The sequence below is a fragment of the Rhinopithecus bieti genome, unplaced genomic scaffold, assembly GCF_001698545.2.
Source record: "Rhinopithecus bieti isolate Rb0 unplaced genomic scaffold, ASM169854v2 scaffold_2272, whole genome shotgun sequence".
In the NCBI taxonomy this organism is placed as follows: domain Eukaryota; kingdom Metazoa; phylum Chordata; class Mammalia; order Primates; family Cercopithecidae; genus Rhinopithecus; species Rhinopithecus bieti.
In genome coordinates this window covers 6,607,631-6,629,835 of record NW_016804163.1, presented here as the reverse complement: position 1 = coordinate 6,629,835, position 22,205 = coordinate 6,607,631, and the positions used below count along the sequence as shown (strand labels likewise).

The window sequence follows — 22,205 nt, the reverse complement described above, 5'->3', positions numbered from 1 at the left end:
CTCCTGGGTTTACGCCATTCTCCTGCCTCAGCCTCCCGAGTAGCTGGGACTACAGGCGCCCGCCACCTCACCCGGCTAGATTTTTGTATTTTTTAGTAGAGACGGGGTTTCACCGTGTTAGCCAGGATGGTCTCGATCTCCTGACCTCGTGATCCGCCTGTCTCAGCCTCCCAAAGTGCTGGGATTACAGGCTTGAGCCACCGCGCCCGGCCGTCTTATTCATTTTTATATTCATCAGGCTCAGTGCCAAGCACATGCTAAATGTTCCTTAAATGCCAATTGAACAAAGAGGGGAGAGAAAAAGAAAATAACTCGAAGTGTAAAAGGTGCTTTGCCAGGTATTTTGCATGAAAGAAAGAAGGAGATTTAAACAACAGGGAATGAAATTCTGCTTTATCTTATTCTCAAGAAAATCTAGGTTTTCTATTTCTTTTCTTTTTTTTTTTTTTCCTGAGATGGTGTTTCGGTCTTGTCACCCAGGCTGGAGTGCAATGACACGATCCCAGCTTACTGCAACCTCCCGCTCCCAGGTTCAAGGGATTCTCCTGCCTTAGCCTCCCGAGCAGCTGGGATTACAGGCATGTGCCACCATGCCCAGCTAATTTTTGTATTTTTTTAGTAGAGATGGGGTTTCACCATGTTGGCTAGGCTAGTCTTGAACTCCTGACCTCAGTTGATCACCCGCCTCGGCCTCCCAAAGTGCTGGGATTACAGGCGTGAACCACTGCGCCTAGCCCGAGGTTTTCTGTTTCTAAATGGATGCAATGAATTCATTTGTAAAGATCATCATGGGTACTTTTCCCTCCTGTACCCCACATGGTAGCTGGACAAGTGTTTGTGTTAGTCAGATCAGTCTATAGTATTAAGGACACTTGTCACCAATGTTTATCTTGTGATCAGGCCTTGCTGCCTTCCTACCAGCCTATCTCATCCTCTTCTCTCCTTCCTGGTTTGGGTGCATCTCAGATTTGCTGCTCTGCTCTGCCTCTTAGGATTCCAAGTGCAGAATTCCTCTGACTTTCCTATTTCCATTTTCCAGGTTGCACAGAATACAAAAAGTGGAAGGCTGAATAAAAAATAAGGTACAGACACAGTTACTCAGAGCATTGTTAGAAGTTATAGTTGATTAAAATTGGAAAATATTACTTGTAAAAGATTGTCTACTCTATGGAGAAAAGGTCCAGAATGTGAATTCATAAATAACTAAAATGAATGATTTCATTTCCCATAAGGGACAGATAAAAAAATGGATTATTTTCCCTTAAAACAAGTCAAATTGCAAAGAAGGAAAATAGGACCAATTGTGAATTTAAATGAATGCTCAAACTATTACAATTACAACTGCATATCTTTGAAAGAGTTAACTATTTCTGAATGATTACAGATTAAGTTTATTTTCAAACCTCTGTTCAGATAATTTCTTACGTAGAAGGTGCCATTTAAATAGGAATTACTATTTTTGTACATTGTACTGAGAGTTGCTTTTTGTTCTTTTACTTCTTTGGGTTCTGAAATCACACCAGTTGATGCTGGATTGAACTTTCAGAAAAGTTTCTCTAAATGCAGACACCATTTTAAAATAAAAGAGCTGAAAATATGGTTTGAGAGATTGAGCCAGTAAGATAGATATTGTCACCTACCTGGTGTTGGCTTTATTAACCACATTAATAAATGTTTCTCAAATGTAAGAAAACATTGTAAATAAACTGAGACTTAAAATTGTCAGCTCTTAACATCTGGTGGGGATGGGACTAGCTATATCCTAGAATTTAAAGTTCTGAGCATTCTTAGTCTCAGTAAATATTCAAAATTAAATTTTGAAAGAACTGAATACTATTTAAATACAATGAAGTGGAATAATTGGCAAATCATTCATGCCTACACATTTTCTTAAAGAACGAATAATCTACCTTCCTCCACAGTCATCTTCCTATTCGAGAGTTAGGAGAAATTGTTCTGTGCCTCATTTTGCTAAAACTTTGCATGTGAGTAATTATGTCTATCAAAATGTATGTGTGTTGTTTCTATAATAAAACCTTGTCTATCTGGGATTAATAGCAAAGATGCCTTAACGTGTATGAACAGAGCATGACCTGCTATGAACGTTTTCACAACCAGACTGCTTCCAGAAACCTGATTATCAGCTGGTTCATTGAAGTGACTCTGTTGATCATGTAGACAGAACACTGATAGTGAATGAAATAAGTGACAACACCTATTCCCAGGGAATCCAGAATGCTTATGCTTTAAGTGACTTCAGAGGTAAATTGGGCTGTTTCTTTGTGATCAAATATCCCTGCATTCCTCTTCCATATTCTCTCAAGTCAGTTAACTGTTCCTGTGCTCTACTTCTCGCATTTGTGTGTGTGTGTGTGTGTGTGTGAAATGACACAAAATGTCTCCATCATCTCCTGCACTTTTGGATTATTAATAATTGTGGGGAAAGAAATGTCAAAACCTAGAGGGCAGATTGAGGGCTCTCAAACCATTCTCAAACATTCCCTGATCAACCCACAGAGAAACATGTTCTACATTTTAGGATATTCAAAAAATAGTGAAAACTGACTATACTTCTGGATATTTTTGAAACTGCTTTTCTTTTGGAAAACCTTTGGAAAGAGAGGCTTCTCCAGCTCAAGTTCACATTTTAAATATTCATTAAAGAGTAGTCTTCATTTACTGAAGGAAAACTCTTTGCTCCAGGTTTTGGGAAAGAGGGAGGGTGGGAGGTGGTCAGCTGTTCTTACATTTAACTTTGACAAAGCACAGGTCATTTTCCAGTGGCAGAGTTCTAATGTAAACCACATTGAGCCACGTTGGAGAAATTGAGAAGGAAATGGAAGCAGAGTTCATTTTGCTTTTGTTTTTGCTTTGAGTTCTTCTCAGTACCAAATTATGACCCAATAGGCAAATAGACATTAGTAAATGTGCCTTGAAATTTCCACTCATTCTCTTGTGACTTTGGATCAGTTACTTCTTGTTGTATTAAATTCTCTCACAAATATTGTGAGTTGTGATTTACTGACTTTAACTAACAGAGAAAAGTGAATCTCAGTAAGTCAACGTGGAGTTAGATGGCTGCTAAATGGTTAAGTGGGAGCTCAGCCTCAGATTGTGAGTGACTCAGTGCCCCCCACAGGCACTGCATGGGATGCTCTGTGGCTAGGAACTTTTTTGAGGGCTTTGTTTTTGTCAAAACCTCTGTCTTAAATCCATTCCCTGAGAGCCCTGGTTCTGCTGGGTGACAGCTTGCTAGCTTTATAAATGAGTCCAAGTGAAGGTGATATTGGGTGCTAATCAGATTATCTGCTATTCCTCTGAGATAATACAACTGCATTTTAATACAGAAATTCCATAGATTATTTGTTAATGTGAAAGAGTAGATCTCATGCTGATGTTAGAGTCACTTGGCTACCAGGTGGAGCAGATATTTTTGGCACATGTATCTGTTAATGTCCTTCAAGTGGAACTATGTCGTAGGCAGCCCCTACTTTGGAAATTCAAGAGGATTGACCTTAATAATGGTGTTTCTGCTGTTATGTATGAATATGGTCAAAAAGATACATATGTGAATACCAGTCTCTTCCAGTATAACGTTATAGTTTTATTCCCATTTTTAGGAATTTATAGTCTAATTATTCCTACCGCATATTTGGACAACTGAGCAAAAGGACCCCATTCTCTTTACTGACAGCTCCTGTTCAAGTGACCTCACAGCTTTCTGATGACCTCCACTGGCTGTGCCACATTTCTGGTGCTGAATGGATGCACAACAAGTCACTACTTATCTGGGCTTCAATGGAGTTATTCGATTTGAAAAATAAAGAGGTACTTTAACGGCCCCTTCAGTTCTCACACTCAGTGTTTCAATATTTGTCCTGTTCTACCTGGATTGTAATCAATCCTAAAACTTCCTCACATTTCTGGATGATGGAATGAACAATCCTGCATATGGCTTCCAAATTGAAAAAATCCTGATCTCAGAACTCAAGGCTCTGGTCTGCAGTGGCCACAGTTCATCTCTGGCCTTGACAAGCTATTTCTTGGCCGTGGAACTCATTACTTGAAAGAGATTTGCTATAGCTCCCATTATGGTGCCTTTAGAAGAAATAAAGATCTTCTGCCTCACTTCCAATACTTCTTTTATGGTAGCACCAGAATCTTGATTTCACTGGCTCATTTGTGAGAGACCTGACCCATCTCCCAATATGCACTCTGTTCTGGGTCTGATGGATGAAGAGTTGAGGCTCGTGCCTTTTGCTCTCCTGGGTGATAAATGTAGCTTACTGTGTCCACATGCCAGAGATGTAGGCGCCAGCAGGGCAGAGAGGGACACAGGACATTACAACACAGAGTTCATGCACTCTGTTTCAGGATAATGCATTTTTGACTGCCAGGTGTAATTTTCACTCCTCTTTCATGCAGCCCCCATCTCTCCTCTCACTCCCTATCCTAGATTTTAAATGGTTATACTTTCCTATGAATCCTCAATTTATCTTTTGTTTTTGAGCCTAGTGCACTGAACATTTCTTCTCATGCATAAAAGATACCCTGGAAACTCCCATCATGGCTGCATAAGTATTTATTTATTTTTTATTTTTTGAGAATCAGGCGCCGAGGCAGTGCCTTCAAGAGACAAGCATTTATAGTTTTGTTATATGATTTAGTTCAGTTTTTTTCTCCCATACTGTTTGTTTTTTAGGAGCAAAGAGGGAATTAAAGATATTATAGAAAGAGAGCTTCCCTTGGTGGTTAATTTTAGGTGTTTTGTGTGTAGGTGAATTGGATGGGCTTTTGAAATGAAATAGAACTAAAAGAAATAGAATAAATCAAATATAGATTAGGTGCTAGAAAATTTGTTGCAAAGATGGTCTGAATACTGTTGACCACTAATTTTAAATTAAATGCAATCCTGATATGAAACAGTTAATTTAATGATAAAGTTTCTATATTTTGGTTTAAGGTACCAATATTTCCCCTAGAGTCAAAAACAATCATTTTAATCACTTGGGTAAATTGCCTAAATTGTATGTAAATCAGGCAAGTAACAAAACATTTTTGCATTATTTTGCAGCTTTACAAGTTGCTTTTCTCCTACATAGCACTAATGTTTTGATTTCAAAAGATAAAGTGGAGGAAATACAGGTGCTTTATAGTAACATGATACATTTTTAAAATATATTTTGTTTAGAATATAAGAAACTGAAGAACTATGGCTTTGTTTCTTTCTAATTGTATTAGTCTGTGCACACTGCTATAAAGAAATACCTGAGACTGGGTCATTTATAAAGGAAAGTGCTTTAATTGGCTCACAGTTCCACATGACTGGGGAAGGCCTCAGGAAACTTACAATATGGCGGAGGGCAAAGGGGAAACAATAACCTTCTTCATATGGTGGCAGGAGAGAGGAGAGTGAGGGGCAAAGGGGCAGTAGCCTCTTATAAAACCATCAGATCTTATGAGAACTCACTATCGTAAGAATAGCATGGAGGAAACCACCCCATGATTCAATCACCTCCCACCAGGTCTCTCCCTAGACACGTGGGGATTATGGGGATAATAATTCATGATGAGATTTGGGTGGGGACACAAAGCCTAACAATATCAATTGTAAAGAATAGTGTTGGAGTTACTCCTTAGGTAGGCAGAATTGTTGGCCCCTTCTAAAGTGTGCAGTTAAGGAACAGCCTGCAATTCACCCCTATAAAGTTTCTTCTGATGAGAAATCACATTCCAGTTGTTTCCAAACAGAACTATAAAAATATATATGTGATACCAGATACACCAGTATTATATAATTAGATGGGCTTTTAACATTTTTAGGAGTCAAGTGCTGAAGTTTCGTGAAAAAGGTAGGTCAATGGCTACTAAAACTTTGTGCTAGCTCTGACCAGCTTATTTATAGGCAACCTGAATGAAATATCTAGGTTTTACTTGATACATCTCTACAAGGTATTTCACATGCTTAACTCTGGATGAACACCCAAAGTTACCTGAGATCTTGCTGTCAGAAGAATGCAAATTTCCCATCCTACTCCAAAATTATTTCAAAAGTATTTTTGTCCATAAACCACTGGCCTATAAGAATACATGTCTCAGTCCTTCAAGTATGCCAAACCATGCCCATGTTCTTTCCCTCTTTCCTGTTCCACTTAATAGTTGAGCCATGTTCTTCTGGCTATGGTTTTACAGAGAGAATAAAAAGTTGGAACAATTATTTGGGATAGACAGCACAAAGATTCTATTTTGATATCTGAAGATTATAGAGTTAACTTAAAGCATTGATATTGGCTGGATGATGATGATGATGATTTTTTTTTTTAAGATGGAGTCTCTGTCACCCAGGCTTGAGTGCAGTGGCGCGATCTCTACTCACTGCAAGCTCTGCCTCCCGGGTTCACGCTATTCTCCTGCCTCAGCCTCCTATGTAGCTGGGACTACAGGTGCCCGCCACCGCGCCTGGCTAATTTTTGTATTTTTAGTAGAGATGGTGTTTCACCATGTTAGCCAGGATGGTCTCGATCTCCTGACCTCGTGATCCGCCCGTCTCGGCCTCCCAAAGTGCTGGGATTACAGGTGTGAGCCCCCGTGCCTGGCTGGATTATTTTAATACATGTTTATAAATTATAAATATTTGACAATATTTATATTTATTTTATAATTGGAACAAAATACAATAGTATGATATAAACACGTATGTCCCACGCTGCCATTTGTAGCGTGGTGCATTTGCAGATCTGAGTATGAAGAAAGGCACATCAGTCTTAAGCAATGGTGTGACACTGAACTACATATCTGATGACTTTGAAGCAGTCGAAATAACTTTGAAAACTCCTGGAGGAGAGGTAGAGGATATACCTTCCTAAAGTTAACATCATTCTATCAATAGAAATCTAATATTGATCAGACATACTATATTTTGTAAAGACTGACAGCTTATAACAAAGCAATTCCATCAATTAATTTATACATAATCACATAGATACTGAAAGCAAGGATTCTCAGAAATCTCTGAATGTGCTAGATTGAATATCATTATGGACACTAGTGGAGAAAATGTGCATGACCTGAAAGTTTCTTAGGCAAATGCTTCTTTGATGGGAGGATTCCTGTGATCCGTGCTGTATTTTCTGTAGGGAAGGGTTATTTTTAATATGTCTTCTTTACCTTGAAATACAATTTAGCTCATTCTCTCCCTATAATTTGGAAAGAAGGCATCTACCATAGCAGTTAATCAAGACCTAGCCATAGACTACTTAATCAGGGGGAAAAAAAGTCTTCTCCTGATGCAATTTGCTCACAAAAATTTCAAAGAAAGCAGCCCTGGAGTTACCCAGGGTGAATGAAATCAGAATCCAATGCAATGTAGATGCAATAATTCTCTATTTCAGCACACCTATCCACCAGGTTAATATAGCTGTCATTTGTCACAAAAGTCTTTTGGGAAACCAAATGCAGGATTCTTCCCTTTAGCTAGAAACTTACTTGGCTAGAAGGAAAATTGCTGGGGAGGGTACAGAATAACTAATCTCCATTCGTCCCTCAGAAATGTGCTTACCCTGAATTCTCCTGCATTAAATAGAGGTAAAGAGAGCCCTAAGTATTCAGGTGAGCTACCCTGTCAGTCCTTGGGGTCGGGAATCCTATTAGAGGTGTCTTTATAGTTTCACATTAACTGCAACCGTTTCAAGAGCTCCCCGGAGATTTTCTCCTGACCACTGCTCCCCTCAATCTCCACTCCCCACAATATAACGCATAAATGACTTTTCAAAGTTTTTACATTTCTCAGTCCTCTTTTTTAAAGCATCAATGAAGGTATTTTTGAAGAATTAATGGGATATTGTATTCCTGGGAGAAAATGACCCAGTCAACTAAACTGGTGAAAATGAAGACTTGTTAAAGAAACCTGGTTTACTTTTCTGAATTAAGAACTGAAGTTGCACTAAGTATGACATTTCTCAACCTCTTTTTGTTATTTCTTGCCACTTTTTCTGTTTGCTCCACTGGACTCTAAGTTCCATGAGGCAGGAAGAGTGCGTGTCCTATTGATCCTTGAATCTCTAGATGCACACAGGATTAGTTAATGCCTAAATATTTGTTAAATGATTGAAATAAGTAATGAACCCTAGGAATAGAACAAGTGGGAAAAATATTGAGTTTACAGGCATTTAATTCTCTTCCCACTGTTCTTGAAATTTGACCAAAGAAACTTATGGAAAAATGATTGCTCAATTTAGAGGGACTTCTTTCCCTGAGTCAGGCCTAATTTTAAATTATTTTAAAATAAAAACAATGCAGAAGTTTCAGCATAACCAAGCCCTGAAGACAAGTCGAAGGTTACATTACTGCCTTCATCTCTACTTAAAAGCAGTATTGTGCCAAGAAAAAAACAAACAAACAAACAAAAAACCAGATAGCACCATGGTGGACTCTGCTTTTTGTTTACATAGTTTTAGCCCTTGCTTTATAAAATAAAATTTTGGAGACTCTCACCTCACAGCTTTTTCAGTGATAAATATGGTATTTCAAAAAGTAGCATCTGTTCCAAAGAATAAATCAATTTCAACCCATTTATTATGCAGTCTCTGGACTGAAATGATTAGCCTGAATATGTCAAATCATAACTCCATCACTTCATTGCCACCAGGCTTATAGGCTCTTGTTTGCTGGTTATAACATTAAACAAAAGGTTGATACAAAGTCTGGCCAACATGGCGAAACCCTCTCTCTACTAAAAATACAAAAAATTATCCGGGTGTGTTGCGTGTACCTGTAATTCCAGATACTTGGCAGTGGGAGGCACAATAATAGCTTGACCCCATGAGGCAGAGGTTACAGTGAGGCAGTGAGACTGGGCCACTGTACTCCAGCCTGGACAACAGAGCGAGACCTTGTCTCAGAAAAAAAAAAAAAAAAAAGGTTGACAAAACTTTATCAGACTTTGGGGGAACTTCTCAAATTTCCATGTTTGTATGACGTCATGATAGAATGAAATTTGTTGTTCTGCAAAGATTCATAAACATCGTAGTGTCACTTGAGAACAATATAATTTTAATCATTTTTTCCCAAGAGAAAGGAAAAAATAATCAAATATATGGTAGATAGTAAGGGTACCTTATGTCTTCAAAAGTCCACATTCTCCTGGAATACTACATCAGTAGTAGCAGTACGGACATCTTTTACATTTTAGAAATGCAGAGAAATTGCTGTTGGGTAGACAATTGCTAGAGATACATTGAAATAAGCCTTATGATCTCCACTGAGATGAGAGACAAGGAGTCTGAACAGTTAGCAGTAGGGTTCCTGCCACATTCCTGTGAAACGTTATGACTTAGAAGAGTAAAGATAGGCAGAGAGGCAGATGGATGGATGTACAGAGCCAGTTGATGTGTGAGGCAAGATGCTAGGTCTGGAGAAGAGGAGTTGAAGAAGATGCTGGCTAGGGGGCTGAGAGGTGTTCATAAACCAACTAGTGAAAGGAGAAAAGAAGACATATATATACACACATATATATTATATATATAAAGAATATATATATATTTTCCTATAGGTATATATTCCTACATGTAATTCCATATATATATATGTATTTATATATTCCTCTCTCTCTGCTCTCTCTCTCTCTATATATATATGTTCCTCTGTGTATATTCTTCTCTCTATATATATCAATGATTTTCCAACTTTGAAAAGTCATGCTTTCTTTTGAAAACAAACCAAACTAACACAAATCTCTCACAATGCAGAACTTCAGGGTTTCTGGTTTATCACTCTTGGGGCATGTGACCTCACACCTCCTTAAGAATTAAATATTGATATGACCTGATGATTGCAGCACAGTTGGACCAGTGCTCTAATAGAACTCTGAGCAGAGGGCTTGAGCACACCAAGGGGTAAGAGGTGGTCACCACTGGCTCCTGTACTGAGGAAACTGACATAGTGAAGACCACGTTTGAACCCAACTAGGTTCATTCCTCCACGACAAGCTCTGCATTTTGTTTGAGCTTCAGAAACAAGGATGAATAAAGCAAGGTGTGCCAAGGAGGGGACATAGTCATACTGACTACCCAGCAAAGTCTTCTGGTATGAGGTAACCCCCATACTATTGTAAGCAGGTAGCTGAAACCCTCAGAATACCTACTAGGGATTAGTAACAGCAATGCCTTTAGACCCTCAGTTGCAGCAGGACAGAACCCTCATCTGGTTTTGCTGTTTTGGTTTTTAGCTCCTGGCACAGGGCAAGGCACATAGTAAGCATACAATATTAACATTTGCTGCTAGCATTAATAAGTGTAGGTCCCATGGGAACATAAAAAGGACAACTGATTTATGCTCTGATGGTTGATTAAAAAACTTAAATTTGTTCCTGGTATAAATCAACATCAGGCTATAACAAAAAATATAAGATCCACTTAAATTTTTTTATTTTACTCTTTAGGGGAAAATAGATGTTTTGCTCCTGCTATTCCTTCAATGTCTCAGTGCTAGTCTCTCGTAGCTTAAAAAATTATACTCAAGACCAAAGGAAAAAATATATTACCAAAATAATAGAAGCTTTGTATAGGAAATAATTATACTTTTCTCTGTAAAACTATTTGTCACTTTTTCCTTTTAAAGAAATTTTATACATAATATATAATTGGTGTCTAGATATAAGCTTAAATCATCTGATATCTCCAAAATATTTTGTTTAGCCCATTAGTAATAATGAGAGTTCAATGGTTATATAAACCTACTCACTAAATCCAGACAGTTCTCCATTGGGGAAGCTTTAATTAGATTTTAATAAGAATGGTGAGTTAAATATGACTATTAAGAGACCCTTTCTTCTGTATATTAATTGTGTGTCATGATAATAAGATGTGTTTTAGGTATTCCAATTATGGATAAAGAGAGGGGATGCAGTTTCAACTTGGCTGCTACCAATATTGATGAATTTCTGCTTACTGGTTGGAAAATACATGTTTTCATTGTTTACACATTTCATAATTATCACCAGATGTGCCTTAATAAGAATGGATTATTTCAACCAAAGTAAATAATTCATTAGATTGTAAATAAAATGCATATTTGGCAAGCCAGAGAGAAAGCATTAACCAATCTAGAGTTGTAGTTTTTTTTCCCCTAACTGCTTACAGATTGCCTCGACATTCAAATCCATAAACCACTTGACACCTCCTGCTGAGGCAAAGCCTTCCTAATGCTGAGTAATAGATTGTTCAGCAGCACGGGAAAATACATTAAGGAAAGAAGGGTGATGTTCATGTATTTTTTTAAAAACCCCTCCCTCTTCCCTTGCATTATTCTGTAGCTTTTAATACAGAGCATTGTAAACTCTTCCTCTGCAGTTCTAGGAAAGGACCTGCTCTGTCTTGAGGGGTTACATCTGTGATACACTAGGGTTATACAGTTAGAAAATTAATGGTGCACAGAAATGTATTTGAAAATAAGAGCACTCCTTTCTTTAAATTAAAGTACTTTGGATTACCTTTTTGATAATCAAATAAATGTGGCTTTATTTTAATATATGATACTTTAAATATTAAACTTGTACTTCGCAAATCTGATGCTATGCGGGATGTTGCAATTGATACTACAGATTTTAAGCCATGTTATTTATTTATTTTAGCAAACTTTACTTTGACACTTGTACTATAACAGAACTTTTCTATTTTATTTAGTCATGTTTTAACTTTTCTAACTTTAGATCATTAGAATTTCTAACTTCTAAGAAGACTAAGACATTCTTCTTAATTTTGCTTTAAATATACTAACTACTGTCTGTAATAAAATGGAAAATAATACTATAATGAAATAATGACATTAATTACATGCATTTCAACACACTTATGTACAACATGTTCTACTGGAGATAACTTAGTTGCTTTAAAGGTTAATTAAGTTGAGGGTTGGGGGTGTGGTATGAACCGTGTACAGGCTATTACATACATTTCAACACACTTATGGTTACAACATGTTCTACTAGAGATAACTTAGTTGCTTTAAAGGTTAGTTAAGTTGAGGGTTGGGGGTGTGGTATGAACCGTGTACAGGCTAACAGATAACTTGGTCTAGGCTAGAAAGCTGGCTTCAGTGTCAAAAATATAACAATAGCTTTCTGATTTCTTGTGTATACCTCTATTGGTAAAGAATAGTGAGCATAAAGCAGAAATGCTTTTCATTCTCAAATTCAAATTCTAAAATTAACCAATAGCTAATGAGAAAAGCACAATAAATGATGTGAACACTAAAACAACAGGCTCAATGGTTCTATCTTTATTTGATAAAGCAAGGAAATAACTTATAATTGGGTATTGCCTATTTCTTTCTTGTCATTTATCTATTTTGATGTGTTTTGCTTTTGTTATGGTCCAGGGAAGTTAAGATAAATCAGCTACTGTTGCAAGTTTTTGGTTATGATTGATTTTGTGTTGTGCACGAAGCAAATCACACTGAAGCAGGTTTCAACTGTTTCAGCAAAGAACGGAAATAATAAGAAAGGAAGAAACTCAACTTTTTTTATTTCTCTAGCCATTATAACAAAGTTGATGTTTACAACTTTTTCTTGTGGCTTCTTAAAAATATTTGCAATTGTAGCAAATTAAATGTTATGTCATTTAATTTATGACCACTGGGGTCTACCATAGTTAGAGAATGAGATCTCCAGGTTAATAAAATCACGCAGTTGCATAAAATTTTAAATTCTCTTTAATCTCCAGGTTAAAATCTTCTAGAGGTTCTCTCATTTCTGACTACTGCAACAGCCTCTGGACTGGTCTCCCTGTTGCCAGTCTTGAGTTCCTGCAATTCAAGTCCTCAAAGCATTAGGAGTGATTTTTAAATGCAAATCAGATCACATCAAAGCTCTACGCAAAGCCCTCCAATTGTTTCCATTGTACTTAAAAATATATACATTTCCTTTCAAGGCCTCCAAAGCCCTTTATAACCTGGTTCCTGAGAGGTCCCACTACTCTCATCTGATTTTACTCCTCTCTACTCAGTCACGGGGTCAGCTGTATGTTTCATCAAAGCACCAAACTCTTACTTATCAAGGTCTCTTTGTGCTATAGGACAACAGTTACTTTTTATCAGCTTCATTTGGTGAAAGCAGTGTAGAGTAACAGCAAAATCCAACAGGTTGTGGTAAAAGGTTGCTTTTAATCCAACTTTAATTATTACACCAGGAAGCCCATGCAGTCATTCAAAAAATTATATGTCCCCTTAAATAAAATCATTGCAGTACTTTGAGCCTTAGGCCTTTTTAGTATTCAAAAATTTATTTTATGATAGGAACATTATTTGAAAGTTTAAATTCATTGCTATTTCTATCATCTCCTACGCCTACTTCAAAATGGTTTTGGATTAGGTTTTATAAATTAAGTCCATTAGAATTTCAGAAAATGTGTTAAATGTAGGGACTTTGTCTTTTCTTTCATTAGCAGCTCTGAGTCTGTAGGCATGGCACTATGAGATGATAACTATCACCATGTTTAGGCCAGGACTGAAATTTGAAGTTTGCTATCTGTCTATCATCTCTCTCTTTCTCTCTTACCCTACTTACCTACCTACCATCTCTCTTTTGTCTATCAATCAACTGTCTACTTTCAATATCAAGCAAAAACAATAATGGTCAAGTTTTCAGAACATCAAGTAGATAGTTAGAAGAAAAAATGTCCTTTGAACAGTGTCACCACCAGTAAAATTGAATGTCACTGTGTATACTTTAGTTTTCCACATTAATATGAAAGAAGCTGATATTTGCCCAGTATCAGTCCCTTAGCAAGATCAAGCAATTCATTTGATAGCATCTGAAATGTTCTGAACACCTCAGGACAAGATGTTCTACAAACACAATGTATTATCGTAATCATTGTCTCTATCTCTTCTGCACCTAGTAGAGCATACTATTTGCCATCCATCTCATACTGATGTTGTAGGGATTAATGAGATAATATCTGTAAGGTACTTAAAGCTCCTTGGAATCAGCAGGTTATGTAAGTACAAGGGAATTTGATTATTTTTAACCCAATGTATTATGTTGCCTCCTAACTGTCCCTTTTCATCTAGAATAGATGCAAATGATTGATCAAATTCACCCTGAGAGAAATAGCGATATAACATTAAGTTGCTTTGGAAACTGGACTGTGTGTGTGTGTGTGTGTGTGTATTTGAAATGTCATTTGACTTCCTCTCTTAGATGAACACGTTTCCATTCTGAACTATTTTGGTTACACTTAAAGGGAGGTGATTGTAACTCTCAGATCTTGATCTATGAAGCTAAATGTTTTGTACCACATCACTGTTAGAAAAAAAAAGTTATAAAGTGAGACATAAAGTCATTTTAGTAGCCTTTGACAAGACTACATTTAACAGCTTTTAGTCAAGATTTTACTAAATCTGTAGACATTTTAGAAATAAAAGCCTGAATTGATGTTTCATAAAACCTCATCAATTTTCCCTTTCTTTTCAATTAAAATTTCTCTTTTGAAAGAAATTTAATATTCCTCAAATAAAAAAACCTATATTTTAAATGAGAAATAGGATGTGGAGAGTATTAGTATGAATCAGAAACAAATTAAATGGTATGTAATGAAGAATTAGAATTAATTCAAGTGCCTATGATACCGTGCTTTGAAAAATACATATGAAGGATTCTGTGCAACAGACAAGAGCACTGCATCACAGTTTTCAGTACCAGGCACTCTACTATCTGCCCCTCTCTCTTGCTGTCTCATAATCCCTCTGTTTCTCCTTTTATCAATCCTTCCATCCATTGATCTATCCATCTATTCATCCACCCATCTACTATTTATTCATTCATTTATTCCTTTGTCCATCCATTCATCCATCCATTCATCCATCCACCCATCAGTATTAAGCAAGATTCTCTAGAGAAACCAAACCAATAAGAGAGAGAGAGAGAGAGAGAGAGAGAGAGAGAGAGAGAGAGAGACAGATATATTAATTTATTGTGAAGAATTTATTCCCATGATTATAGAGGCTGAGAAGTCTCATGACCTGTCCTCTGCAAGCTGGAGACCCAGGAAAGCTGGTGGTGTTGTTTCAGTCAGAATCTGAAGGCCTGAGAACCAGGAGAGCTGATGGTGTAAATGCCAGTTCGAGGGCAGGAGAAACAGATGTCCCCACTCAGGCAGTCAGGCAGAAAGAACACAAATCATTCCTTCTTCAGCTTTTTATTCTATTCAGGTTCTCAGTGAATTGGGTGATGACCACCTACATTAAGAATGTCACCAATTAAAATGCTGATCTCAACCAGGAACACCCTCACAGACACACCCAGAAATGATGTTTAATCTGGACACTCCGTAGCACAGTCTATTGACACATGAAATTAACCATCACATCATCTACCCATTTATCCATGTATTTCTCTATCTTTAACATGTTTTTTATCTGTCTACACATGTTTTCATGCAAATAAAAGCCAGCTGCAGGGTTATTAAGTTTTGTGGACAGGATGCCTGTGTAATAGCCTCACCACTTACTAGCAGGACACCTTCCATAAATTACTTTGTGTACCTCAGTCTCTTTAGCTGTGAAAAGGGAAAATAACCATAGCTGAGCTCATAGGGTTGTTGTGAAGGTAAAACAAAACAAAACAACTTACATGTAAAGCTTCTAAAACAGGGTTTAGCATAGAATAAGCACTCAGTGATGTTATCTATTAATAGTAGTGATCGTTATTCCCTCCCTAATTCCTTTTAATCCGGCTTGCTTTGTTACTTCATTATAACTCTTATTATTCCTTCCTTCATTCATTATTTCAAAAATATTTATTGAGTATATACTTTTCATCTATTAATTGAACATTATATTTTTCTATTGGGTGTCTTGAATTTGAATCCAGATGACCTTTTTTTTTTTTTAAATTAACTGTATTGCATTTATTTTTGTTACATTGAAGAGGCCACCTATGTTAATCCTATTTCTTATCTCTGAAATAGGAATAAGACTGTTTTTCCTGTCTGCCTCACAATTGTGAGGGTCCAACACTATAAAATATATGAGATATTTTGTAAAGTATAAAACTCAGTGGCAACATGTGTCTTGTGATTATTTACACACTTCCTGCTTTCTCCTTTACTCCATAGGGATGGATTTGCTCAGTTTTATTATCTACTTATGGTGGATGCCTAGAAATCATCTCCAGTTGCCAATCCAGAAATTGTCATTGGTACCCCCATGTATAGTCTACATTTATATCATTTTCCCTATACAAAAAACTTAATTTCCAAATTCAAAGAACATTCTATTTGCTATCATTGAACTTCCAGTTTCTTTAAGTTGAAAAATCCTGGAGTCAATTCAATGCAACAAAATAATTGAAAACATCATTTTCCTACTTGAATGACTTCCATAATTTGCAGTCACCTACCAGTTCTTCACGTTGACAGTCAAAGCTTATAATACTGTGGATTGCACTTTAAGGTTGTAGTCTTAGTTACCAATACTGTTCTATATGCCCTCGGCATTCCAAGAAGCTGGACAACTTGCATCATCATGCCTGTGCCTTTTCCCTTCATGAGTTAACTTATTCTTATCCCATTTCTACTATGGCCCTTATTCTCTATTAGTTAATAGACAAACTAAGTGAAAAAAAAAAGTACCTTAGAAAATATATCACACATCATATACAGTTAAGAGATAATTTCTAAAAGTTTCTTTTAACTGTCACCTACCTATATGAAACCATTTTTCATTCTCTACAACTTGGTATGCTCTCTTTTCTTCAAAATCCTATGGTACTTTTCTATTTTTTTAAGAATTTACTCTATTTTACTTTGCAACATAGTTATGTGTATGTGTTTTGATATAACTACTGTTCATCAGAGCTGTGTCCTCTCTTTTTTGTGGTAAGAATCATAGCATCATATTCACAGTAAGATCTCAATGTAGATATACTTTGGAGACATTGCACATTCAGTTCCAGACCATTGCAATAAAGTGAATATTGCAATAAAGTGAGTCACACATTTTTGGTTTCCTATTACATATAAAAGTTATGTTTACATGATACTTTATTAAGTGTCCACATACGATATATGTACCTCAATTAAAAAATATGTTATTGCTAAAAAATGCTAATAATCATCTGAGCCTTCAGCTAGTTGTAATCTTTCTGTTGGTGGAAGATCTTGCCACCTCAATGGCAAGACGTTGCTGGCTGCTGACTGATTGGCGGTAGTTGCTAAAGTTTGGCGTTGCTGTGGCAATTTCTTAAAATAAGACAACAGTGAAGTTTGCCACATTGCTTGACTCTTATTTTCCATAGAAAATCTTCTACAGAAAACAGCATGTGATGCTGTTTGATACATCTTGCCCATAGTAGAACCTCTTTCAAAATTGGAGTCAATACTCTCAACCCTGCCACTGCTTTATTAACTTAATTTATGCAATATTTGAAAATAATTTGTTATCTTAACAATGTTCATAGCGTCTTCATTAGGAGGCATTCCCATCTTAAGATACTGCTACCTCCTCCTATGAATCGTGAATGTTCTTAATGGAATGTAAAATGGTAAATCCTCTCCAGATGGTTTTCTATTTACTTTGCCCATATCCATCAGAGGAATTACTCCCTATGGCAGCTATAGTCTTACAAAATGTGTTTCTTAATCAATAAAACTTGAAAGTTGAAATCACTCCTTGATCAAATGGCTGAAGAATAGATGTTGTGTTAGCAGGCATGAATACAACATTAATCTCCCTATACATCTCCATCAGAGCTCCTGGCCAGTTACATTGTTAATGAGTAGTAATGTTTTGAAAGGAATCTTTTCTTCTAAATAGTAGATCTCAATAGTGGGCATAAAATTTTCAGTAAATCATTGTGTAAACAGATGTGTTGTCATCTAGACGTAGTTGTTCCCTTTATAAAGCATAGGCAAAGTAGATTTAGCATCATTCTTAAGAACCTTAGAATTTTTGAAATGTTAAGAGAGCACTGGCTTCAAATTAAAGTCACCAGCCACATTATCCCCTAACTAGTCAGCCTGTCCTTTGAAATTTAGAAACCAGGCATTGATTTCTCTTTAGCTGTGAAAGTTCTAGATGGCATCTTCTTCCAATATAAGGTTGTTTTGCCTACCCTGAAAATCTGTTAAGTATAGTCACCTTAATCGGTGATCTCAGTTAGATCTTCTGGGGATAACTTGCTGCATCTTTTACATCAGCACTTGCTGCTTCACCTTGTACTTTTATGTTATAAAGATGACTTCTCTCCTTCATCCTCATAAAACAACCTTTGTTAGCTTCGCATTATTTTCTGGCAGCTTCCTCACCCCTTTCAGCCTTTATAGAACTGAAGATATTGAGAACATTGCTCTAGATTGGGCTTCAACTTAAAAGGATGTTGTGGCTTGTTTTATTGTCTATCCAGACCACTAAAGCATTCTCCATATGGCAATCAGGCTGTTTTGCCATTGTAGGCCTACTAATTGGCCTAGTTTTAATATGATTGTGTCTCAGGGAATAGGGAGGTCCAAGGAGGAGGAGAGAAATGAGGAAATGGCTGGTCGGCAGAGCAGTCAGAACACACACACTTATTGATTAAGTTTACCATCTTGTATGGACAAGGTTTGTGACATTCCAAAACAATTATAATAGTAACTGTCTTAATTTAATTTAAGGTAACTTAATTTAGGAGAGCTAAGTAATTAAACATGAGGCCAAAGTACATAAGAAAGCAGCAGCCCTTTATTGCAAATATGCACACACTCGGGCAGATTCTCTGATCCTCAGGTGTGGGGGGCCAGGGAAGTCGCGCCGGCGCTCTCGGGTGAGGTTCCCCGGTCCACCAATGCTGGGGCCAAAGAAGTCACCCCGGCTCCTGCCCGGCAGCGGACTTTTATGCATTGGTACTGGAAGGGGGAGGGCAGTGGGTGGGATAAGGGCGTGATAGGGGCGTCTCCGTAGGCGTGACCGGGTAAGTTTCGGTTTCCTCAGATTGAGGTCACAGGGCGCCTGCTCAGTTGATCTGCATCTTCCCGGGCGCGGGCTGCATTTTCCCGCGGGGGGGGGGGGGGAGAGTTGGTGAGGAAGAACCCGGAAGCAACATGGATTGTGCCTTCTTGTTCACCTTCCTCCATCTTGTCCCTTCTCCCTCACCCAAACAGTAACATCAAAGATCATTGGTCACAGACATAATAATAATGACCAAGTCTGAAATGTCGTGAGAATTAATGAAGTGTGACACAGAGACTCAAAGCGAGTACATGCTGTTGGGAAAACGGCGCTGATGGACTTGCCCAACACAGTGTTGCCACAAACTGTCAATTCAATTTAATTGTAAAAAGCACAATATCTGAGAAGTGAAGTAAAGTGAAGCACAATAAGATGAGGTATGCCTGCATGTACTTCTCAAGGAAAGTTGGGCTGCATGGGAATATCTCCATATAATAATTAGGGAAGCAGATTTCATCTTAGCCACGCAGAAGTCGGGTTTCTGGTATGTTTCCACGCCAGACCGCGTAAGAGACGATGATGTTGGGCACCCAAGGTGGAGAGGGATTCGTGGTGAAGGTCCGGGGCTTGCCCTGGTCTTGCTCGGCCGATGAAGTGCAGAGGTTTTTTTCTGACTGCAAAATTCAAAATGGGGCTCAAGGTATTCATTTCATCTACACCAGAGAAGGCAGACCAAGTGGCGAGGCTTTTGTTGAACTTGAAACAGAAGATGAAGTCAAATTGACCCTGAAAAAAGACAGAGAAACTATGGGACACAGATATGTTGAAGTATTCAAGTCAAACAACGTTGAAATGGATTGGGTGTTGAAGCATACTGGTCCAAATAGTCCTGACACGGCCAATGATGGCTTTGTACGGCTTAGAGGACTTCCCTTTGGATGTAGCAAGGAAGAAATTGTTCAGTTCTTCTCAGGGTTGGAAATCGTGCCAAATGGGATAACATTGCCGGTGGACTTACAGGGGAGGAGTACAGGGGAGGCCTTCGTGCAGTTTGCTTCACAGGAAATAGCTGAAAAGGCTCTAAAGAAACACAAGGAAAGAATAGGGCACGGGTATATTGAGATCTTTAAGAGCAGTAGAGCTGAAGTTAGAACTCATTATGATCCACCACGAAAGCTTATGACCATGCAGCGGCCAGGTCCCTGACAGACCTGGGGCTGGCGGAGGGTGTAACAGCATTGGCAGAGGAGCTGGCTTTGAGAGGATGAGGCGCGGTGCTTATGGTGGAGGCTATGGAGGCTGTGACAATTACAATGGCTATAATGATGGCTATGGATTTGGGTCAGATAGATTTGGAAGAGACCTCCATTACTGTTTTTCAGGAATGTCTGATCACAGATACGGGGATGGTGGCTCTACTTTCCAGAGCACAACAGGACACTGTGTACACATGCGTGGATTACCTTACAGAGCTACTGAAAATGATATTTATAATTTTTTTTCACCACTCAATCCTGTGAGAGTACACACTGAAATTGGTCCTGATGGCAGAGTAACTGGTGAAGCAGATGTCGAGTTTACAACTCATGAAGATGCCGTGGCAGCTATGTCAAAAGACAAAGCAAATATGCAACACAGATATGTAGAACTCTTCTTGAATGCTACAGCAGGAGCAAGCAGTGGTGCTTATGGTAGCCAAATGATGGGAGGCATGGGCTTGTCAAACCAGTCCAGTTACGGTGGCCCAGCCAGCCAGCAGCTGAGTGGTGGTTATGGAGGCGGCTATGGTGGCCTGAGCAGCATGAGTGGATATGACCAAGTTTTACAGGAAAACTCCAGTGATTTTCAATCAAACATTGCATAGGTAACCAAGGAGCAATGAACAGCAGCTACTACAGTAGTGGAAGCCGTGCATCAATGGGCGTGAACGGAATGGGAGGGATGTCTACCATGTCCAGTATGAGTGGTGGATGGGGAATGCAATTGATCTAGCCTGATCACTGACTCCTGGTCAACTTTTTTTTTTTTTTTTAAGAAAAAAAACTTCAGTTTAACAGTTTCTGCAATACAAGCTTGTGATTTATGCTTACTCTAAGTGGAAATCAGGATTGTTATGAAGACTTAAGGCCCAGTATTTTTGAATACAATACTCAATCTAGGATGTAACAGTGAAGCTGAGTAAACTATAACTGTTAAACTTAAGTTCCAGCTTTTCTCAAGTTAGTTATAGGATGTACTTAAGCAGTAAGCGTATTTAGGTAAAAGCAGTTGAATTATGTTAAATGTTGCCCTTTGCCACGTTACATTGAACACTGGATGCATGTTGAAAGACATGCCTTTATTTTTTGTAAAACTCAATATAGGACCTGTGTCTACAATTAAAAGTGAAACATTTTGGCATGTTCGTTAATTCTAGTTTCATTTAATAACCTGTAAGGCACGTAAGTTTAAGCTTTTTTTTCTTTTCTTTTTTTTTTTTTAAGTTAATGGGAAAATTTTGCGACGCAATACCAGTACTTCAGGATTTTGGTCTTGGTTGTTTGTATGAAATTCTGAGGCCTTGATTTAAATCTTTCATTGTATTGTGATTTCCTTTTAGGTATATTGCGCTAAGTGAAATTCGTCAAATAAATCCTTTTAAAAACTGCAAAAAAAAAAATAATAATAATTAGGGAAGCAAACAAATATGTTGTATTTCCTTGGTGATTATATAGTCCAGGAGAGAGTTTCAGCTGTTCTCTCTTTGTCCATACCAAGCAATGTACACTGCACATTTTTCAGTGTAAGCCCTTCTTCTCATACCTAATACTGCAGGAGGTTTTTTTTTTCTTTTTCTCTATCTTTTTTTCATGCGTTGACAACTGTGAATGTTTCCAGTTCTGGGACCTCTTATCAATGTTCACAAAGCCTGCTATCCTTAGCTTGATCCAATTCAAAGTCAGAAGAGCTTGGATAATGTTCTGCCTGATTCTACTACTTACTCACTTGTGGATTTGGTAGCATCCACATCCACATCTGTTTCTTTATCTATAAACTAGGAGTAATTCTTGCCCTGCCTAACACTGAAACTTGTGTTTGTGTATGCCAAAACACATAAAAACACTCTCCTTTAAACCCCTCAGCTGATCGACCACCTTCTCATAGCAATTATTTGTTTGTCAGATGCTCAGCTGTAATTAATCCAGTATGTAGGCTAACTTATACAATCTTTGCTCTGCTGACATTTACTGAATACTGGCTATACATGAGCCTTGACCATCTGCGATTTACTGTCTTTTAAA

General features: G+C 37.7%; 1 long non-coding RNA gene and 1 pseudogene across 2 annotated transcripts in view; both read left to right on the top strand.

The window, feature by feature from the left end:
* LOC108526360 (uncharacterized) overlaps positions 1–22,205 on the top strand; it is a 41,161-nt gene that overhangs the window by 8,444 nt on the left and 10,512 nt on the right. The window contains exons 2-4 of the long non-coding RNA XR_001884504.1: positions 1,040–1,082; positions 2,059–2,262; positions 3,695–3,828. This is a non-coding gene — a long non-coding RNA (uncharacterized LOC108526360). The remainder of the gene's footprint in view (positions 1–1,039; positions 1,083–2,058; positions 2,263–3,694; positions 3,829–22,205) is intronic.
* LOC108526359 (heterogeneous nuclear ribonucleoprotein H-like) lies at positions 19,441–20,953 on the top strand (annotated as a pseudogene). Its single transcript, XR_001884503.1, has 2 exons — positions 19,441–20,737; positions 20,788–20,953. The product of XR_001884503.1 is annotated as a heterogeneous nuclear ribonucleoprotein H-like (transcript).